Raw genomic sequence first — 6,000 nt, forward strand, 5'->3', positions numbered from 1 at the left:
CCCATCTTGCTCTGCTGTTAAATTCCTGATTTAAAGATCAAGGGCATTTGAAGTGCTGTGCACTGACTGTTCCTCCCTGGATAATATGCCATGCATTGCTATATCTCTGCATTTGAACTGCAGTGCTGAAGGCATTGCATTGTCATGCTCTGTTCCCTTACAAAACTCTTCCATCGCTCTTCCACTCTGTCCAGCCTCTATGCTGCTCCACCCCAAAATGGTCCCCAACCAAGACACGGTTATAAATAAATGGCTTTAGTGATTTCTGATGAACCACTATTATGCATTTAGCTAAAGCTAGTTCTTAAAAACTGATTAAGAACTAGTTCTTAAAAACAGATTATTAAGGAAAAATCCCTGTTCCCCTCTGTCTGCACTTCTCACCAGCAATCAGGCAGCGATGGTCCAGGGGAAGCGTGAAATGTGAGAAGGGAGATGTCATGGTACAATTCCCCACTCTGAACCTTAGCGTCCAAAAGATGGGGTACCAGCATGAATTCCTCTAAGCTTAAATCACCAGCTTAGAACCTGTAGCGCTGCCACCAACCAGGAATTCCAGGGCCTGGTACACTCTGGTCCCCACAAAACCTTGCCCGGGGAACCCCAAGACCCAGACCCTCTGGATCTTAACACAAGGAAAGTAAATCCTTCCCCCCATCGTTGCCTCTCCCAGACTTCCTCTCCCTCGGTTACCCTGGAAGATCACTCCGATTCAAACTCCTTGAATCACAAAACAGAGAAGAAAATTCACGTTCCTCCCTCCTTATCTTTCCCCCTCCCAGAGTGTCCCTGGGAGAGAAAGTAATCCTGGCACAGAGAGAAATTAGCCTCTCTCTCCCCCTTCCCTCCTTTCTCCCCACCAATTTCCTGGTGAATCCAGACCCAGTCCCTTGGGGTCTCACCAGAATTAAAAAAACAATCAGGTTCTTAAACAAGAAAATTTTAATTAAAGAGAGAGAAACAGTAAAAACTATTTTTGTAAATCTAAGATGGATTAGGTACAGGGTTTTTCAGTTATAGACACTGGGAATACCCTCCCAGCCTAAGTATTCAAATACAAATTAAAATCCTTTCAGCAAAAATACAAATTTGAACTCCTTCCAGCCAAATACACAATTAAACTCCTTCCAGCCAAATGCACATTTGCAAATAAAGAAAACAAACATAAGCCTAACTCGCTTTATCTATCTAGTACTCACTATTTTGAACTTATAAGAGCCTGTATCAGGGAGATTGGAGAGAAACCTGGTTGCACATCTGGTCCCTCTGAGCCCCCAGAGTGAACAACAACCAAATTCTAACAGCACACACAGAAACTTCCCTCCCTCAAGATTTGAAAGTATCCTGTCCCCTGATTGGTCCTCTGGTCAGGTGACAGCCAGGCTTACTGAACTTGTTAACCCTTTACAGTCAAAGAGATATAAAGTACTTCTGTGCTATTAACTTCTACTATCTGTTTATGACAGGAGAGGATGGGTTAGAAAGGTCTCAGCTGAAGATGGGACAGTTGTGTAAAACTTAGATTGTTGTCTAAAGTTAACAGCTGGGTTTTGTCCCTTGAAAGATTAAACCATTTCACTCTGTCTCCCACCCCACAGCCTTCCTGCCCCCTTACAAATGGGATCTGTGATATTGGGGTGGAAGGGAGTGGAGATGTGTGGGGGGTGTTAGGTCCTGGAAGGGGAAGGGAACAGAACACAGTTGTAGAACACTTTGATTGAGGAAAAGTAAGTCACAACTGTCCTTTCTCTGTGGGAAGATTACAAAATTATTATCCCTGTCACAGGTATTGGGAGTATTTACATAGTCACGTATTCAAGTCCATGCCAGCATAGACTTAGGCTAAGTATGCCACAACTTTCATGGATTCAGAACTTAAAAAGTTTTCTTGGGTTAGATATAGCACAAGCAATTTACTATATAAACTGATCTTCAGAGTAAAGACTCAACTTTTTTTAAGATTGAAGCCAAGAGCTGTTGTGATTATTAAAATGAATGAAAGCGCAAAGCATGGTATGTTCACTACAGTTTGGGTGCAATTTTGTTATCTTTAACAAATCTGTCAGCCAGCAATCACAAGCAGTTGTATTCTTCTAGTGACAGGGGCATGATTCCAAGCTCACTGAAGTCAGTGTGTGCCTTTCCATTTATTTCCGTGGGCTTTGGATAAGGTCCTAGTACATTTAAAAAAAACAATTCTTACCATATAACACATAATACACCAATCTATGCAAAAAACAAACAAAAAAAATTAGCAGAAAGATATGAGGTTGGACAGTAAGAGAGAAGTGAAAATACTGTTTTAAGGGATTTCGGAGGGAAAAATTTAGATTATCATTCAGATTAGAAACAAGTTATTACTATTCTTGTGTTCCTCTACAATTGTAGAGGAACATTCTTCCTGAAAAGGTTTAAAAACAAAAACAAAAAAACAGATTGAGTGAGCCACAGCTGGACTGTAGAAATCAATTAGTGCTACGATATTTCATTGTATATTTGATAGTCTGACAATGAAAGAATTTTAATTAGCATAGCTTTACTAGTACAGCTCAGATCTGTGTGTGTTGTTTGGATTTGTCATCAGAAAGGAGGTTTCACTTTTGATTGTAGCTGAGGAACATGTATGAGAACCAGTTTTCAGAAAGCTGGCCCAAGGCCTCTGTAGATAAAACATGCTTACTCAAAAATGCATTTAGATGCACAAATTATTTGGATATGCAATTACTCACTTTGCATATACAAGTGCATGTGCACCTGTACCTTTTGTTGTGCCACTGCTGCAAAAAATATGGGTCGTATTTTAAAAAAAATTCTGATCCCATAAACAAGTATACACAACTGCCTTATATGATTCAGCTTTTTTCAAGGCGTTGTAATCAAGTCTACAAAAATCAAACTGTAAAACCAAAAGTTGGCTATATTTATACTCTTCAGCAGTTGACTGTAGCTGTGGTAAACTCTTTCCCAAATCTGGACCTTAGCGTACAAAATCTGGGTGCTTACTGTGAACCTCCCCAAGCTTATACCCAGCTTGGATCTTATTTCGCTCACAGCCGAAGTTTTCCAGGGTTTCGGCCCCTCGGGTTCCCCAAACTTTCCTTGGGGACCCCTCCAAGACCCAGAGCCCTGGGTCTCTCTCTCTCATCCCCCAGCTTCCCCCCTTTCCTGGGTTAGCCGGTGCGATGCTGTCCATTCCTTTGAATACAACCAGAGAGGCAATCTAGCTTCCCGAGGCTATGCATTCAAACCTAGTCAGCTCACACAAGAGATCACCCCTCCCTTTGTCCGTAGCCTTTTCCCGCCTGGGAAATAGGAAAGTAAGACACAGAGCTTGGGTTTTCCATCCCCCCTAGCTGTCACAGATATACAGAGCTCTGGGCACAGAAATCCTCTCCCCTTTACCTCACTAGGAAAAGAAACTCCCACAAGTTTAAAAAGAAAACTTTATATAAAAAGAAAGAAAATCAGAACATATATCTGCATTAAGAGATCAATACAGGCTCTTGCTTATAAGAAAATATGAATAACCAGTCTGATTTTAAAATAGCCCAATTAAACTAGTCCAGCAAATCAACACCCATGTAAATACAAATCAAAGCCATCACAGCCGATTACTTTGGTTCCTTTGTACTCACACTAATAGTAGAATATTTGAAAAAGATGAGTTAGAAGAAAAGCTTGTTTACTCACAGCCGAGGAAAACAAAAGACCCCAAGTTCCAGTTCCCTCCCAGACTCTTAAAAAAAAATCCAGGTCTCTGATTGGTCCTCTGGTCAGGTGTTTGGTTCCCCCTTTGTTCACCCTTTACAGGTAAAAGAAAATTAACCCTTACCTATCTACTTATGACATTCCACAACCAACCCAGGATTGTTGGCGGTCTCCTATATCCCTAGATCTCCAGGGTGACATCTACTGATGCTGAAAAAGCCTCCATATACAGGAATGATGATACTAAAAGCATGTGAAATTGACACACAGCATTAAGTGACATTATGCCATCAGAAAAAGACATGCAGAAAAACTGTTGCTCTTAATTCATGTCAATTTAAGATAGCTGAAATAACTTGCAGTCTTAAACTTCCACACTTGTACAAGATAACATCTCTCTTAATGTAGCTAGTTGAGGTCTGACTTGAGAAAAAATGTACCTGTGCCTTATTCCACTGGGATTTTACATTGAGAAAGCTATCTCAAGTTAGCAATCTCAAAGTAAAAACACACCCTTTTTTTGCAGTGAAGAGCGTGCCAGATTCCCAATGCTCCTGAATACTAGATTTTATATCTGGAGCTCTGATTTAGTTAATGGAGGTAGAAAAATAGATAATTTAGAATGGATAACTTGCAGTCCACAAACCAAACAGTGATGTGTAAAGAGGTGTGCAACTGATGTGATCTGGCACTATTCATATTTATTAAGTCAAGGAAAGCTGTACTCATTCTCTTCAGACCAGCATTGTGAAATTTGAGACGATGGGGTACACCTCTAACCATGGGAATTTCTATATAGCAGTTGTCTTAGTGTCTCATATTTCTGGAGTACACAAAACTGATATAGCAGCAAAGAATCCTGAGGCACCTTATAGACTAATAGATGTTTTGGAGCACGAGCTTTCGTGGGTGAATACCCACTTCATTGGATGTATTCACTCATGAAAGCTCATGCTCCAAAACGTCTATTAGTCTATAAGGTGCCACAGGATTCTTTGCTGCTTTTACAGATCCAGACTACACAGCTACCCGTCTGATACAAAACTGATAGAGATGACTGTCTTCTTTAACAGTAGGTGTAAGTGAATTTAAAGGAGTGGAAACATGTTATCCAAAATCATTTTTTGAATATATGATGGGAAATATCATTGTCAGTGAAATGAAAGGCATGTCACACATACACATGTGCATACTTTCTGGTGAAGTTATTTTTGAGGGATGGGGAGAGAGGGCTTGTTTGTTTCTCCCCCCAGGGGTTGAGTATTACAATTCATATATATATAATATATTATGTATCAGAGTACTACTAATTCCACCCTCCTATCTAGGCTTCAGAGCACAAACTCCAGCCCAAGCCACACCTTCCAAGTGCTGTCTAGATAGCTATTTTTAGAGTGCTAGCATGAGTCAAGCCAGCCCAAGTCTGCCAACCCAGATGAGGCACTTCACTCCAAAATGCTATGCTATGTTGACATAACTCTAGAGGCCTCAGCTGAGCATGGGAGCCCCAGATAGATGCTGTATATGTACCAAAGTAAGAGTCTCTCTGCCCTGAAGAGTTTTCAGTCTGAGCAGACATAAGACCAAGGAAGGGGGGAGGGTAAACTGAGGTACAGATTGGTGAAGTGTCTTGTCCTAGGTCAGATAGCACATCAGTGGCAGAGTCAGGAATAAAATCCAGTTCTCCTGAATCCATGCCCTATCCATTAGACCAGGCTCCTGCTGCATCCCCAAGATAGATTAATACAATAGTGACTCAAAGCTGAGTTAGACTGAGTGCTACTGTACCATTGTTAGTCATGCAGGAGTAAACACTTGTGGTCTGATCCTGGGCCCACTGACATAAATTGCAAAGCTCCATTTGATTTCAGTGGTGACAAATCAAAGCCTTGATGGGAAATGGACTATTGTCCTGCTAATACCAAGCGTAGAACATATACTCTTTGTGTTGGAGGGAATTAAACACTAACACCACATAAAATATCACCGTAAAGGATTCCCTATTTATGTAGAAATGTCTAGCAAATATGTTCTGACTTTGTACAAGCAAGACACACAATACACTGATTTTCATGAAATGTAGAATATATGTAGATCTTGTTGATAGATTAATAAACACAACTGATCACGAAAGAAAGACTAGACTCCATAAATGAATGAAAGCATAAGCTCGAATGTCCTTAAGAATACCTCTGTGTTTTTGTGAAGATCGAATTATGATTTATTCTAATGAATGAAGCATCTGTTTTACATCTCAAAGGTGTTGAGTTCAAATTATGTTGAGGTTAATTT

This window comes from Chelonoidis abingdonii, chromosome 10 (assembly GCF_003597395.2).
Source record: "Chelonoidis abingdonii isolate Lonesome George chromosome 10, CheloAbing_2.0, whole genome shotgun sequence".
Taxonomy (NCBI): Eukaryota; Metazoa; Chordata; order Testudines; family Testudinidae; genus Chelonoidis; species Chelonoidis abingdonii.